Below are 18493 nucleotides of genomic sequence, written 5' to 3' on the forward strand. Positions count from 1 at the left end.
ATATACACATTCACTATATATAGTGGAAAAATAAGATATATATACATATATATTTATTTATCCTTCCCTTTCTTTCACCTGTTAGAAAGGAGGAACTGTTCATCTCCTAAGAACTAACTCTCTTCCTTAACTTTTATTTATTATCCTCAAAAGTATTCCTTCAAGACCTATGATAGCATTAAATCTTATCTCCTCTGACCTTCACAGGAAATTTATATAATAGGTTATTTCTTATTTTTCTTGTATTTTCAAATCTTTCTCTCTCTCTCATGCACACGTGCATGCACACACACACACACACACACACACACACACACACATACATGCACACACACAATCTCAATCCATCTTTCCCAATGCCATCTAACCAAAATCAAATGTCTGGCAATTAAAATAATAATAGCAACAACAATAATGATAACTTCCTTTTACTTCCACATCACCTTTTAGATATCATTCTTACCCCCTTCTCTCCTTGCCTCCCACTCCCCTTTACCAAATTAGCTCTTGCTAAGATCTCCAGAAAGTTTTCCATATCTAAAAAAAAAGTGTTTTGGTCCTCTCTTTACACGACTTGCCAGCACTTTTGACATGCTTCTGGCTTGCATGCCAGTCTCTAAAGTTGTTTTCCTGTTACTTCTCTACTTCTCTGTCCTTTCTTCTCCTCCAAAGCTATTAAATGGAGGATTTTCTAATTTTTTTTTTTTTTTTGAGTCTGAGTCTCACTCTGTCACCCAGACTGGAGTGCAGTGGCATGCTCACTTGGGCTACCACAGCCTCAACCTGCTGGGCTCGGGTGATCTTTCCGTTTCAGCCTTCCAAATAACTGGAACTACAGGTGCATGCCACCACCACATCTGGCTAATTTTTTTTATTTTTTTTGTAGAGATGAGGTCTTGCCAAGTTGTCCAGGCAAGACTTCATCTTGGACTCAGGCAATTCTCTCACCTCCGCCTCCCAAAGTGTCTAATGGGCTTTTTAATGTCAGCTTTTCTTCAAATTCTATAATCTGCTCTGAGGAACTTCATCCAATAGGACTTCAGTTACCAACCATAGCCAATGACCTCCCAACTTTATTTCTCCAGACTATTCATTCTACAAATATTTACTGGATGGCCACAATGTGCCAGGCAGTAAGAATAAGAGAGTAAATGAACTCAAACTCTTCTGGATTTAAGACTCACCTATCTGACTGCCTACTGCTATCTCCACTTGGATGTCTCAAAGGCAATTCATATTAAAATGTCCTATGACAAACACATTATACTGAATTTCTTCCCCGATACCTATGTCAATGACTGGCATCACCTTTCAACCAGTTGCTCAAACTAAAGTCTTAGATTCATCTTCAGTTTTTCCCTGCTCCTCCACCCCCATTTATAATCCAGCATTAAGTCTATTTCATTGTTACCATCTAAGTCTATCTTGAATCTATCCACTGGATTCTCCATCACCACCTTCATCTCAATCCAACCTACCATCACCATTTACCTGTCCCACTGCTGTAATTCCCCAGCCAGGTTTCCCATTTCTGCTTCTGCTTCTCCTCTAATTTCTTTTCCACATTGCAAAAAAGTGATTTTTTTTAGCTGAGATTCCATTCTGTCTTTCCAGCTAGAGATCACCGCTCACCACAGCCTCAACCTCTTGGGCTCAGGCAATCCTTCCGCCCCAGCTTCCTGAGTAGCTGGGACTACAGGTGTGCACCACCGCACATGGTTAATTTGTTTTTTTACTTTTTATTTTTTATGTGTAGGGACAAGGTTTTCCTATGCTGCCTCGGCTGGTCTGGAACTCCTGTCTCAAGTCATCCTCCCACCTTGGTCTCACAAAGTGCTGGGATTACAGGCGTGAGCCACCATGCCTGACCAAGAAGAGTGAAATTTTTAAAACAAAATCTTATATCACTCCCCGCAAGCCCTCTTTCTACACTACCACACATGGCCTCCTTTCACTTCTTCAAACATACCACGTTCCATCCTCCTACAGGAGCTTTACAATGCTGATCCTTTGCAAAGGAATGCTCTCTGACTCCTCCTCCCCGCAAGTGCCTGCTTAAATCTCCTACCCAGACATCAAATTTTAGTGCACACATCAGCTCCTCAGTAAACTAAACCCCAAATTATGTGAGGTTCCCTACTGTATTCTCTCATAGGAAACTACCTTTTTAGTACTTCTTACAGTTATAATTTCACATTTATTGTGTGTTTTTTTGTTTAATATCAAAAATTGATTTGCTAAAAACTATCCCTGCTAAATTGAAAGCATGATCATGACAGAAGTCATTTAATTTTATTCCCCACTGAATATGCAGACATAGTATTGGTGTCTCTCACATATTAGTTTCTCAACAAAGGCTTGTTAGATGAACGAATGCATGAATGGACAACGAAGAAAACAAATTACCCGAAATTCCATTGCCCCAAAAAAGGCAGTTACATTTTTATGTATTTCCTTCCAATCACTTTAAGCAAACATATTTTGACATTTTTTAAAAAGTTAGGTAGATACTGTGTACATAATTTTCATTATACTCTTTATATCAAACCCTGAGAATGTTGCGAAGTTGTCAACAATTCCCTGAAAAGTTCACTTTTAATGACTACATAATATTTCAACTTACAAGTCTAGACTAATGTGTTTAAGCGTTCTCCTATTATTAGATATTTAAGATCCTTACAATATTTTTACTCCTACAAGTAATGTTACACAATGACCATTTTTGTACCTTTTGTGCATCCAAATTTATGACTACTTACATGACAGAAATTCCTAAAATAAGATAAATTCTAAGGTTAAGATGTATAATTTTCTAAAAATTCAGAAATATATGAATAGTAAGAAAATAAGAGCAATGAAGGATTTTGTAGCATTTGCATGTATCTATGTTTTTAATAATTACTCAGATTTAGCTTGTAAGTCCAGGAGAAACTAGTCAGTTCATTGCACACATTTATTGACATTTTAAAACTTTACCTTGTGCAAAGTTTACTACAGGGCAGATGTGACAAAATATCTTACAGGTGGATTTATTTTTCAGTACTTTGTCCTAATGTCCTAAAAAGAAACTTAAAAAAAATATTTCCCCATTTTGTAGTTTATGTTTTTATTTTTGTTTTCTGATTTACAAATCGGGTAACCCTATTGATAATTCAGTCAAAATCTTGTTTAATAGGAATGTATTCTAGGAATATTTATTTGACATTTTATAAGGTGGGCATAAGTACATCCTAAAGACAAGGCTGATTGCATATGCTTAAGAGTCATTCTAAATATTTCTTTGAATAAGTCAATTGACAATTGATGCTGTGTCCTGGGATAAGGTATGAGATCAATTAAAGCATTAGGGGCAAGGATTTCAGGAAGATGAAACTATCTGGCAAGCTGTACACCTCCTCCCTGCTCTCACCAATTATAGGATTTCCCTCTGGGAGGTTTCCACACAAGGGTCTCAATTAGAAGAGCCTGTTAACAAAAACAAAATCTTCTAGACAAGTGTTCTTTTGCAAGAATATTACCTTCAAAACAACTGGAGCAGTACTTTCAACACATGTTTATATTTCTGATGCTCGATATACTCATAGATGTCAGATCATCCATTTTTCATTCTGAGAACACTGAACTTTCAATCTACTATGTAAGCACACATCAAGCTAGCAAAAGAAATCTATGCACAGCATGACCTACTTTTGATGTACTGATTTTTTTCTCAAAAATAATTTAAAACTATCATTAAAAAGCCAGACAGCTGCATTAATACAATGGATATAAAAGCATATTTCAACATTGTAAGAATGAGTTGTATTTTTATGAGGTTCTACAACCAATAATTTTTAGCAATATTTTGGTGTTATATACACTGATATATATGATCTCAGTTCTCAAAATGTATTTAAATGCAGCATTATATACTCCATTGCCTGTTTTGATACAAAATTCTTTTTGTAAAGGAAAGAAAAACCTTCATTAAGGTAGACTAAATTTTGATACTATGATTATTCATATTTTTGTCATACCATTATCACATTTTATATTAGGCAAAGTCAGAATTGCCTCTATGGTAGAATTTATTGGTATTACCTAGTTATTCCTCTTGTCATAAAATGCAACAGAAGTTCATTTTCCCTAAGATCCACATAAACTCCACGATATATGTATGAATACACATTTTACAGGTAGGGATTTTGAGGTTCACGAATATCAAATAACCTGATTCAAGTTCAATAACTAGAAAGGAGGGGGCAGGAGTTCACCAAATTCTTTCTGGTTCTACACTTCTGTTTCTTACACTCTATCAAGGTGACAGATCACACAGCTGAGCTACATGTCATCGTGAGCATCAGAGATGACATAATTTTTTGGCCTGTGGTTGACATTCAGGAAAGACACCAACTTCCTGTCATCATCATAATTTTTTTATGGTAGCGTCCAGCTAAGGGCAATATTTTTCAGAGAAACATCTTATTTCACCATCTTTTCCAATCCAAGCATGCTCTTCTCCCACCTGTGCCAATCATTTAGACATAGAACTTAGGGTGCAGAACTCAACCACAAGAGTAAACCCATCCTTATCCCTCATCCTCAAAAGACATTCCTTTGGCTGAACTTTCTCCTGTTTTTTCCTCTACATAATCTACCGCATAAAATTCAGACTTTTTTTTTTTTTTGGCAGGGTCTTGCTCTGTCACCCAGGCTACAGTACAGTGGTGTAACCATAGCTCACTGTGGCCTCAAACTCAAGTGTCAAATGCTTCCTGCCTCAGTCTCCTGGGCACCTAGGTACACACCACCACACTCAACTAGGAGGATTGTAGTACAGTAGAAAGAATAGGGGCTTTTTGATTTAGACAGATTTGCATTTGACTCTCAACACTACCACTTAACAGCTAAATAACCATGGGCAAGTTATGTTACTTCTCTAAGATGAAGATCTTTTTATCTGTAAAGGGAATAATGAGACCTATCTTTTCTGTAGATTGGAAACACTTTGTGCCCATAGGAGGTACTAAGTAAATAATTGTTCTCATTTTTTTTTTTTTTTTTTTTGAGTTGGAGTCTCTGTCACCCAGACTGGAGTACAGTGGCCGCTACCGGCCACCGCAGCCTCGACCTGCTGGGCTCCGGCGATCCTTCCACCTCAGCCTTCCAAGTAGCCGGAATTACAGGCATGCGCTACCAAGCCAGGCTGATTTTTTGATTTATTGTAGAGATGAGGTCTCGCTGCCCAGGCGGGTCTTGAACCCATGGGCTCAGGCAATCCACTCACCTCAGCCTCCCAAAGGCGCGGGATTACAGGCTGAGCCACCGAACCCGGCTTAATTGCTCTCATTATTATTATCATCATGATTATTATAACCTGCACTTGAGTCAAATCAGATCACATGCCTCCTCGCCTCAAATACTGTCAGTGCCACCCCATGGGCCTGTAATTCTCTCCCCAACCCATGTCATTTGATCCGGTCTTCAAGCTTAACTTAAAAGCCACTTCCATTGAGCTTTCCCAGGTCCTAGTAACCAGTAGGATTCTCTCCCTTACCTAAACTGCTTGAGACATTTGTTTCAAAGTAGACATTTTATGATACATGATACAGTGGGTCTAACAAACATGTTTCCCTAACATCCACAAAAATTTGAAACATGTTTGTTAGACCCACTGTATCATGTATCATAAAATGTCTATTTTTGTCTGTGTCATTAAGCTATGAGAAACTCAAGGACACACACAACATCTCATTCATCTCTGATTTCCTCACAGTATTGAGTGCTCAGTACTAAGTACTCAATAAACGGATGAACAAATCAATAAATATATAAAGTCTTCATGGAATCCTTAATAGTCTCAAAGTCTCTTAATTTAAAATATGCAGGAGTTCCCAAGTTAACAGTTTTAGGGATATGACCCATTTCTAAAGTGATTAAGTCACAAATTTCACTTCTCAACCCTTCCCCAGAGAATATCCTTACCAATATGGTAAGGATACTGAGAAACCGGAATTTTCAGAGGAAGCTTAAGAGCAGTGTGGTGCACTGCAGAAATGTGACTTGAAGCAAAAAGAACAGGAAGCTTGGTGATGTTGTGAACTGAAAAGAAGGAATATGGAAAATCTGATGGGAGAAAAAAATGCTTCTAATGAGGATGGACATCTTTTGGTCAAGAAAACTTCTTGATGTATTTTTGAGAAATCAATTTCATATCATTATTAACTCTCAAGTTTAAAAGAATGTAAGTTTGACAAAAATAAGGAAATTCAGCAACCTAGAGTAGTTAATAGCTTATTGCTGTATTGTTGAACACAGGTCACAGCTTGGCAGGTTAGTCACTGATTGGCAGGAAGGCCCCTTGCTGAAGGACAAAGTAGGGACTGAAATCCAGCAGGTACCCTGCTCACCAAGCTGTGCCCAGGTGGCATGGGGCTACCTGCATCTAGAGGAAGAGTGCCTTTTTAAAGTTTGCTGACACCAGATAGGGTGGTTCATGCCTGTAATCCCAGCACTTTAGGAGGCCGAGGTGGGAAAATCACTTGAGGCCAATAGTTAGAGGCCAGCCTGATCAATATAGTAAAACCTCGTTTCTACAAAACAAACAAACAAACAAACAAACAAAAAAAACACACAACCAAGTATGGTGGTGTGCTCCTGTAGTTCTAGCTACTCAGGAGGCTGAGGTGGGAGGATTCCTTGAACCCAGGAGATTGAGCGTGCAGTCAGTCATGATTGTGCCACTGCACTCCAGACTGGGCAACAGAGTAAGACCTTGTCTCTAAAATGAATAAATAAAATAAATTTTTCCAGGTGGCCATAAACCTGAAGGGCTATAACAGGAGACCTATAAGTCTGGTTATTTCCTGTGGTTAACTACAGCCTGTCCATAAACCTTTTTGGCATTCTGATAGAAGGCTGTCTCTTCTTTTCCCTAGTAGGTATGCATCCCTTAAAACTGCCTGCTAGCTGCCGCAATAGCTCATGCCTGTAATCTTAGCACTTTGGGAGGCCAAGGAAGGAGGATCACTTGAGGCCAGAAGTTCAAGAACAGCTTGAAAAACATAGTGAGATCTTGTCTCTACAATTTTTTTGAAAAATTAGCCAGGTATGGTGGCACACGCCTATAGTCCTAGCTACTCAGGAGACTGAGGTGGGAGGATCACTTGAGCCTGGGAGTTCAAGGCTGCATTGAGTTCCACTGCACTACAGCCTGGGTGACAGATGGAGACCTTGTCTGTGACAACAACAAAAACAAAAACAAAACCTGCCTGCTTGTAAAGTAAAACTGTAAAGCCACAAGCTTCAAAAATATTCAGTATAGCAAGACCTCACCTGAGTTTTCACTACATATAAATTATTTTAGGGCAAGAAAAAACTTCTCAAGTTATTAAACATAGATAGCTCTTTGATGCATCTTTGAAGATAGGCACGCTTTCAATCTATTGTTTTATTTAAGAATAACAGAGTTTTAAGTGGGAATCCCGCTATTATGCAAAAAACATTAGATAAAGGCTTGCCCCATGAGCTCCAGAGAAATTTTTTCTCCCACTACTCCTACCCTTTTTTTTGGAGTCAGAGTCTCACTCTGTCACCCCAGCTGGAGTGCAGTGGCACACACAGCCACCACGGCCTAGACCTACTGGGCTCAGGTGATCCTTCCGCCTCAGCCTTCCAAGTAGCTGGAACTACAGGCATGTGCCACCACATCTGGCTTATTTGCTGATTTATTGTGGAGATGAGGCCTCACCAAGTTGTTCAGGCTGGTCTTGAACCTCTGGGCTCAGGTAATCCTCTCACTTCTGCCTCTCAAGTTGTTGGGATTACAGGCATGAACCACCAGGCCTGGCCTCCTCTCACTTCTAAGTGTCACCCTCTCAAACTTATCTCTTCAAAAGCCTTAGAAAGTAGAGGGAAGAAAAAGAAAGACGATGTCATTCCATGTGACAGAGGAGTATACAATGCAAACTCTTCTGCCACTAGCTTTAGTGTATTTCATTCCACAAGGACAAACTCTGAATCTCTGAAGCCTTGAACTCAAGCCACTAATAACATCACCCAAATTATGGACTTGCGTCCAGGCTTGTGATTGCCTTCACAAGTCCCTTAAACAGCTTCAGGAATCCCGAGGTAGGATCAAGGAGTGGGACAGTGGGATGACTGAGGGGACGGGAACATCTTCATTCTGAGGGTTCACTGAACCCCAGAGATGTGACAGGAGTGGTATCCCCTCCCCTAGAAGCTGGAACAATGTGAAGACAATTATGAGTGGCCACACAACAAAAATAGGCCAGGAGAGGTACCAGGCAGTTCTCCCTGTCCGGAGTGCCCTTCCCTGACCCCGCCTCTAAGAAAAATTCTACCCACCCTGAAGGATGTGTTCAATAGCTACTCCAGGAAGCCTTTCCTGATCTTCCTCTTCCTCTCTCTTTCCTTTTCTTCTCCCTCTCCTCCACCAGTGCATGCTCAGAATTCATCCTGACTTCCTCTATAATGTCAGGCTACTTGGCACTCCCTCCTTATCAGGGCAGGTGCTCCTGACTCACTATGGAATTGCCTCCCTATAAAACCACTGTCAGTTGAAAATATCATAAGACAAAAATGCTTTTAATGCACCTAATATACTGATCATCATAGCTTAGCCTAGACTTTTTGTTTGTTTGTATTTGCTTTTTGTTTTTTTCAGACTGGGTCTCACTCTGTCACCTAGGCTGGAGTGCAATGGCACCATCATAGTTCAATGAAGCCTCAAACCCTTGGGCTTAAACAATCTGACCACCTCAGCCTCCCAAGTTGTTGGGACTACAGCACCACCATGTCCAGCTAATTTTAAAATTTTTTGTAGAGATGGGGTCTCTCTATGTTGCCCAGGCTGTTCTCAAACTCCTGGCCTCTAGTGATCCTCCTCCCTCAGCCTTCCAAAGTGCTGAGATTATAGGCATGAACCACTGTGCCCAGCCTTAGCCTATGCTAAATATGCTCAGAACGCTTAACAGTAGAATACATTTGGGCAAGTTATCTGGCAACACATTGCACTGTAGAGTACCAGATGTTTACCCACATGACCACATGACTGATTGGGAGCTATGCCTTGAGCTGCACCAGAGAGTATCATACCGCATATTGCTAGCCCTAGAAAGGGTCAAAATTCAAAATTTGAAGTATGATTTCATACTTCAAAATATGTGTATCACTTTTGCACCACTGTAAAGTTGACAAGTCAGAAATCAAACCATTAGACATAGAAAACTGTCTGTATTTAAGTGTGTCTTGCTAATTTTTGTTTGTCGCCCACACACAACAAGGCAATCTGAGGTTGAAGACCAAACCACCTTCCCCCCTGTATTCTCCCAGCATGAGGCAAGGTGCCTAATTCCGAGTGTAGTGTCTTCACACATACTGTTCCATCTGCCCAAAACACTTCCCACTTCTCCATTTACCCACCAACCTCCTTCACCTAGTTGGCTCTCACTTGTTAAGAAGGGAACAGCAAACCCCCTGCTCCTTGTGCACCCATTCACAGGCACTCCCAAAGTGATATTTATGCCCTTTTGTCCCACTCTGACTTACTCCTCCGCCCTAGGACAAGGAATGTCTTACTTGATTGGAGTGTTTGCAGAAAAGGATTAAGCACAGCCGGCCCAGCCCTTATCTCACTCCTAATATATGTCCTCCTGTCTCAACATTAGTCATACTTTGGATTATAATAAACACATCACTTCCCTAGAAACACTTCCCTAATTGTTGGAATTGGCTGAGTCCTCCTGCACATTTTATGTATATGAGGGGGACCCCCCAAAAGCAGAATTTATTTATAAAAAATTGTATATTTATTCTTACATATTTAAATTTCAGTCACCTTCAAGGTATTCTCTGTTTGACGTAATACACCTATAGAGATGCCCTTTCCACTGCTCAAAACAATTTTTGAACTTGTCAATTCAGATGACTTTTAATACCACTGCTGTTTTTTGTCTCACCTCTTCCACATTGCATCCATCAGCAAAACATTTCCCTTTGAGGGCTTTTTTTTGTTCATCAGGGAAACAAAAAACAGTTGCTTGGGGCGAGATCAGAGGGGTCATGGCGGTTTTGGTCAAAAACTGCTGAACACTCAGCACAGTGTGGGTAGATGTGTAGTCATCGTGGAAGAACAGTCACTTGTTTGCCACAACTCGGGTCTTTTCTTCAGCAAACATGATGCAACCTTCTCAAAACTTCCAGATAGAAATTTTGGTTCCAGAGGAACAAATTCCAAGCGTACTACAAGGGGCCCACACTTCAAAAGATAATTCTGGTTTTGGGGTGTTCCCTCACTCATGTGTATGTGTGTATATATGAGTACATATATATATGTGTGTGTGTATGTAGAGAGAGACACACACACACACACACTTTTTTCTTCACTTATCCAATAATATATTTGCTTGTAGGATTGCTTTTTTAAACTTTTTATTATAAAAAATTTCAAACATATACAGAAGCAGATAAATAGTATAATACATCCCTCACACACCCATCAACCAGCTTCATCAATTATCAACCTATGCCCAATTTTATTTCATCTATATCCCTACCTGCTATTCCACCCTACCCCCACAAACCCAGACAACTTTGAAAAAATTCCAGACATCACATTATTTTATCCGTAAATATTCCAGCACATGTCTTCAATAGATAAACACTAACCATTTTTGGCTTTTACTTAATCCCTATATGAGATTTGTTCTAATGATTACTTCTACACACACCCACTCCTTTCCCGGGATTACAAACTCAGGTCAAAGACTGCTGTGGTTTGAATGTGTCCCCCTGAATTCCTGTGTTGAAAATTTAATCCCCAATGCAACCATGTTGGAAAGTAGGTCCTAATGGGAGGTGCTTAGTTCATGAGTGCTCCACTCTCATGAATGGATCAATGCTGCTATAAAATTAATCTGTGAGAGTGAGTTGTCTCTTTTGTTCTTTTGCCACAACAGGACACAATATTCCTCTCAGGAGGACACAACAATGAGGTGCCATCTTGGAACTTGAAACCATACTTGCCGGTACCTTGAACTTGGACTTCTCGGCCTTCAGAACTGTGAGAGAATACGTTTCTATCTTTATAAATTACCCAGTCTGAGGTATTCTTTTTTTTTGAGTTGGGGTCTCACTCCGTCGCCCAGACTGAAGTGCAGTGGCCGCTGCTGGCCACCACAGCCTCGACCTGCCGGGCTCCGGAGATTCTTCCGCCTCAGCCTTCCGAGTAGCCGGAACTACAGGCACGCGCTACCACGCCCAGCTGATTTTTTATTTATTGTAGAGATGAGGTCTCGCCAAGTTGCCCCGGCGGGTCTCGAGCCCGTGGGCTCAGGCAATCCACTCACCTCAGCCTCCCAAAGCCGTGGGTTACAGGATGAACCACCGAGCCCAGTTTTATGAGGTATTCTTTTAGAGAAGCATAAAATGGACTACAACAGAGACTTTGTTTTATCCCAGTTGTATATAGGCACATAATAGATGCTCAATAAGTGAAATGAAAAGGGAGAAATTGTAAAGAGGAATACAGAAAACCATTTGCAACTTGGGGACCAGCCAGCATCCATTCCACTTCTTTTGGTAACAATATCCAGAATTTCTTTCAACTTTCCCAGTGATTCAGGAATGGTGGCCTCCATTCCTAGCTTCAGGATGACAGATGACTCAGGTCTGATAAATCAGAGTCAAGTAACATCCTGGTCAAACATAATTGGATTAGTAATGGGCACATTACCCAGTTGAAAGTAGTAATGTTAGGAGACTTGCCAAGCAGATAGGAGGGTGGCAAGCGCTCTCCTGTAGGATGTAAATCTGGAAAATGAAAGGCTACTATCACTGTAAGAGCCAAGTGTACTTAAAAATGGATGTGACATAAAGAAAGCAAAACCAGCAGATGGAGAAAGAAATCACTTGAATACCTGAGTCAAACTTACCTGTGGATTTTTAGTTATATTACTCAATAAAACCCCCATTGGCTTAAATGAGTTTGGATTATATTTTCCAAGATTTTCAATGAAAGATTTCTGTCTGACTACAGGAGAGGAGGAAAAGCATAATGAGAAACCCCAAATTCACTTGAATGACAAAGAAAATATATTATTTCTTAGTCTAGTACTCATATATCTTGGGTTCTCATGGCAGATCAAGCCTCAGATCCCTCATTTATAAAATACAAGCAACTAAGCCTCTAAATCCCCTTTGAAATATTATATATGTTTAGTAGAGAAAGCCATAGCACTGGATCTGGACTTCCTCACTGGAAAGACCATCTCCTCACTAGCATATCTCCTTTTTTGTTTTAATTAATTTTAAGGCATTTTTATATGTTTCAGGAAAAATAAATAACTTCCAAAATGAGAAAAGGGTCCTGCTCAGTAAGTCTCTGTTGGGCAGTAGACATGCTATAAGAAAAATAAGTCTTTCCTCATTCACTTTGGCCAGGGTTGTAATATCAGCATTACAAAAACACATTCAAATATTAGGCAAGATCAACAGGGAGCCAAAGATAAGCATTCTCCAAATTTCTCCAGCAGAGACTTAGCCTTCTACAAGAATAAGCCCACTTAGCTGCTATGGCAATCACTTGTTTTCCCTTAAACACACATGTGTCTTCAAGCTCCTCATTTTGGAACAGTATAAAAATGTTCACCTGGTTGAGAGACAAATCTCAGAATAATACTTAGAGAAGACAGAAAACGCAGCTATATTTAGGGGCCATTTGGCTTTAAAATCTGACATAGTTCCTAAATTCTGTTAGGTGTGAATATATTTATGAAATCGTAACTGGGAATTTACTTTTATCGAAGAGAGTTGGAATAAATGGTGGTGGAAAAAGAAAATGGTCTCAAAAAACACAGAGATAGGTCCTTTGGCTGTTGACCTCCCTTTTTCCATCTGATCTCCCACTATGTCAGGAGAAAGGTCAATTAAACCTAGACAATTAAGTCTAGACAATGACCTAGAAAATTAAAGGCCCTACCTCCTCCACAAGAATATGCATGGGTTGGAAATACTGGTCATTTAAAAGACAACTTCTCTGATCTCATTGAATCTGTATTCATCCAAATTTCTAGTTGTGGAGATTCATACAATATATCTAGGCAGTAATTTGACAATGGAGATTTTAAAACCTTAAAGTAGGCACACCCTTTGTTGTAGACATCACCCAAGACTTCTCCAAATGATCCTTGCCTCCTGGTGTTCACTTCTTTATGTAGTTCTCTCCCATGATGAATGATGGTCATGAGACTACCTAAGTATCCTAATTGTGGCTACAACAAATTACCACAAACATAGTAGCTTTATACAACACAAATTTATTCTCTTAAGAGTTCTGGGGTCATGAATTCAAAATGGGCCACATTAGGCTAAGATCAAGGAGTCAACGGGGATGTGTTTCCTCTGGAGAGTCCAAGGAATAATCTGTTTCCTTTCCTTTTTCATCTTCTAGAGGCTGATTGTGTCACTTACCTGGTGGCCTCCTCCCAGCCAGCAATCACATCACTCTGACATCTGCTTCTACTTGACATCTGCTTCTACAGTCACATCTCCTTTTCTGACTCAAATTCTTCTGCTCCACCTTTTACTTATAAGGACCCCTGTGATTATATTGAATCTGCCTGGAAAATCCAGGGTAATCTGTCATTAGCAATCTCAAAATCCTAACATAATTCAAACCTGAAAATTTTGCCACATAAGATAATATATTCATAGGTTCCATGTCTACAAAGATGTAGACATCTTTGAGAAGTCATTATTTTGTTGGCCACAGTAACCAACAGAATATGGCAGAAGGTGGCCAGGCCATAGTCTATAGATATAGATATAGGTCATATCTATAATCCCATAACTTTGGGAGGCCAAGGCCAGAGGATCATTTGAGCTCAGGAAATCAAGACCAGTGTAGGCAACATAGTAAGACTTCATCTCTACAAAAAAACAAAAATTAGCCAGGAGTGCTGACCTGCACCTGTAGTCGCAGGTACTTAGGAAACTGAGGCAAAGGATCACCTGAACCCAGGAGGTTGAGACTGTGGTAAGCCATGAAAGTGCCACTGCACTCCAGCAGCCAGAGTAAGACCCTGACACACACACACACACAAAAGAATACGGCAGAAGGAACAATGCGTGATATCTGTTTGTATTGCAACTCTCTCTTGCTTTCTGGAATGTTTTGTTCTAGGGAAGTTGGCTGTCATTTGTGAGGACACTCAAGCTTCCCTATGAAGATACCCATGTGGGGAAGAGAGAAGACTTTCAATCCACACCCAGCACCAACATGCTAGCTATGTGCATGAGACTCCATGAAGAGGATCCTCTAGCCTTGGTCAAGTCTTCTGTTGACTACAGCTCTAGCCAACATTTGACAGCAACCTCATGAAAGACACTTCGTAGACACTCCTGAATCCCTAATCTAATAATGAAGCATTATTTTTGTTTTAAGCTACTAAATGTTGGAATGATTTATTATGCAGCATTATAATTAACATACTCTTTGACCCAGCTCTTCCAGACCTAAGAATGGAATCAGTTGTATGTGGATATAATCCTAAAATTCTGAGAAAAGAATTTGTCATATTGTACAAATCAGTTAGATGCACAAAAAATTCTGAATAGAGAAGCTCATCATAGAGGCTTATTAGTGAAACATTAGAAACAACCTAAATATTCAGCTATGAGAGATTGGTTAAATACAGTAAGACACATTCATAAAATGGATGAACATGTAGCATTAAAAATAATTTTGTAGAAAAGTGAGTTTTCAAAATTTTCTGGGCAAAACCCTTTCTTTAAGTAAAAATTTTATAGAGAGCTATATAGATAAAAGCATTCTTGTAGGATGAAGTAGTTTCAGCTTTCCAGAGCCAGGTCCTGGCAATGCCGCATTCCAGGACACCTAGGATTCTGGGAATATGGTTTGAAAGTCTGTTTTAAGAGAATTTTTGCTAGGTGCAGTGGTTCATGCCTATAACCCAGCACTTTTGGAGGCCAAAGTGAGAGGACTACTTGAGCCCAGGAGTTAGAGACCAGCCTAGGCAACATAGGGAGACCCCCTTTCTAAATTTAAAAATAGCCAAGTGGAGTGGTGCATGCCTGTAGTCCCAGGTACTCAGGAGGCTGAGGTGGAAGGATTGATTGAGCCCAAGAAGTCAAGCCTGCAGTGAACTGTGATCATGTCACTGCACTCCAGCCTAAATGACAGAGTAAGACTCCAACCCAGAAAGGAGAGAGAGAGAGAGAGAGAGAGAGAGAGAGAAAATCTTTAATAATATGTGAATCACAATACCAATAGAAAAAACAGGTTAACTAGAGCACAAGATCCCATTTTTGTAAACACTCATCTACCTTGCCTGCCTCACCTCGACCACTGTATCCTTGCCATCTACACTGTGCCTCTCTGATAATTTCAGCTCTCAGCTCAAATGTTACGTTCTCAGTAAAAACTTACTTGCCCACCACAACTCTTCCCCACCTCTGCCCCATACTAACCCAGATTGGATCAGGTTCCCTTGTTTGATGACCTCATACTTCCTGTATTTTTCCCCACTGTTTATCACCATTATTTCATTAATGCATTTTCCTCACATGAAACTGCTAATATCTAAAAGAAGAAGATGTGTGTGTGTGTGTGTGTGTGTGTGTGTGTGTGTGTGTGTGTGTGTGTGTGTGAGACAGCTGTAGCAGACTAATACAAAGCCCATTAGCTGGGTGGTTAAACAATAGAAATTTACTTTCTCACAGTTCTGTAGACCAGAAGTCCAAGATCAAATTGTCAACAGGTTTGGCTTCTTCTGAGCCTTCTCCCCTTGGCTTGCAGTGACTACCTTTTCACTATGTCCTCACAAAATGGTCCCTTGGTCTGTGTATATCTTTGTCCTAAATTTCATTTCTTATAAGGATACCAGTCATATTGGGTTGGGACTGCTGTGGATTGAATGTTTGTGTCTCCTCAACATCTGTATTGGAGCCTTAATTCCCAGTGTGATAATATTTAGAGTTTAGGCCTTGAGGGGGTAGTGATTAGGTTTGTATGATGTCATGAAGGTGAGGCCTCATGATGGGATTAGTGTCCTTATAAGAAGAGACTAGAGCTTTCTCTCTTTCCACTATGTAAGGATACAGCAAGATGGTGGCTGTCTGCAAGCTAGAATGAGGGCCCTCATCAGGAACTGAGTTTGCCAGCACCTTGATCTTGGACTTCCAGACTCAAAAACTCAGAAATAACTGTCTAAAAGGCCACTCAGTCTACAGTATTTTGTTTTAGCAGCCCAAGCTGACTAGGACAAGGGCCCACCTCATGATCTCATTGAATTTTAATTACCTAATTCTCTTTTATTGTTGGATTTTTTTAATCAATATTTTTATTATGATATTGTGTACAGTTAAGGGTTAGGTATACAAATATGCATCATTCAGGCACCCTTGTTGATAAGAGGTATCTCCCCATCCCCAGACAGATATTTACTACCCTTAATCCCATCTCCCTTCCCCTCCCCCCCATAGTTTCCCACCAATGTCAGTCATTTTCTTATAGTATTATGTTGGATGTTCAAGGTCCACTTTAATTACTTTTTTAAAGATTCTATCTCCTACCGGGCTTGGTGGCTCAGCCTGTAATCCAAGGACTTTGGGAGGCCAAAGTGAGTGCATTGCCTGAGCCCACGGGTTCGAGACCAGCCCAGGCAATTTGGCAAGACCTCATCTCTACAATAAATAAATAAATTAGCCGGGCATGGTAACGTGCACTTTAGTTCCAGCCACTTGGAAGGCTGAGGCAGAATGATTGCTGGAGCCTAGCAGGTTGACGCATGTCCCTGCGCTCCAGCCTGGGCAACAGAGTGAGAGTCCAACTCAAAAAAAAAAAAAAAAGATTCTATCTCCAAATAGTTACATGCCAAAATACTGAGGGCTAGGACTTTACCACATGAATCTAAGGGCCTGGAGGACACACTTTGGCCCATAATATCTTTAAATGCCCATTCCAAGTAAAAAGTTAGCTAAATATCACAAAATGTTATCATTGCTGTGATCTGTGACATAAGGACATAAACATATGCTAATACAGATTTATGCTGGTTATAACTGGCTTTTTAACATAAATAAAATGCAATTACCTTAAAAGTGCCTATCCAGTGAATCTTGGGCAGAGCATTTGATAATACCAGAAAACAAAGGAAGTGTTAAAACATTAACAACAAAAGATTGGGGGTATGTCAAAGGGACACAGAATCCAAACTGAAAAAGCTCCCAATTGCTAAAAGTAGAACAATCTGAGCAAGAAAATAAAGCAGTATTAGATTATAACCCAGAATATAAAAAAAAAAAAAATACAAGAACCCACACTGATATAAATTATGGCATAAATAAATAAATTACATAGAAGAAACAAATCGTTCTTACAGAAGAATTCCCAGTAGTGTATGCCATATTCTCTTTTCAGGAAGTGGAATTTAATTTCCATACCACCTCCTTGAGTGTTGGCTAGACATAAAAGACTCTTTTCCAAAGAACAGAGTAGGGAAAAAGAAGAGTAACTTTCCCGTGTAAAAGCCTGGCAGACACCACTTTAACCATGCGATGAAGGTTAACATAACCACTAATGGCACATGGACACCATGTACCCCCGATATGATGTGGCAAGTAGGGCACTTTGCCTCAGTGGTAGTTGATCCAAAAACCCATAATCCCAGTCTAATCAGACAAACCTAGATTTGGGACATTCTACTGGATACCTGGCCAATATTCCTCAAGACTGTCAGGATCATGAGGGACGTGGAGAGTTGGTGGAAAGACCAGAAAAGATTGAGGAGAGAGGATGATAAAGTGCGATGTGGTACTCTATACTGGTTCCTGGAACAGAAAGAGGACATTAATGGAAAATCTGGTGAAATTCAAATAAAGTCTGGAGTTTAGCTTAGAAAAAAGAAAAAAACCACCCATCAGGAATAGAAACTTTATTCCCATGTGTAGTGCCAAAAAAAAAAAAAACAAAAAAAAAACTTAAAAACTCACAATTTCCTAGAAGCAGGTAATTCATCTCAATACACAAATGGGGAAAAATGGATAATAACCTCACTAAATGCACAGAGGCAGTCCCTATTACAACCCAAAGTCACTTGTTGGAAAATTGGGCTCTCAGTTATGTGCATTAGAGTCCTCTTGATAATTCTTGTATATGTTATATTTTTAAAGATAATGCATTCCTGGCCAACTCCCTTACTCCTGCCACAACCAGAATACCAAATCAGTCTGCAACTATCTTATATTAAGAAACTGTAATATTTACTTAAAACTTTTGTAAAGCTTCAAGCTGAATTAACTGAAATCTAAAACCGTTCCCATAATATACCCGACAAAGCTTTAATCTCGTTAAAGGACATAGTCAAGAGATACATAACTTCTAAAAAAAAAGAGTAAATGACTTAAAAAAAAAAGTCGTGTAATCTTCACAATCATATCAAAAGAGGTCTTGTAAATTTACATGAACAAGCAG

Source organism: Carlito syrichta, unplaced genomic scaffold (genome assembly GCF_000164805.1).
Source record: "Carlito syrichta isolate Samal-C Ts95f unplaced genomic scaffold, Tarsius_syrichta-2.0.1 Scaffold312089, whole genome shotgun sequence".
Lineage (NCBI taxonomy): Eukaryota > Metazoa > Chordata > Mammalia > Primates > Tarsiidae > Carlito > Carlito syrichta.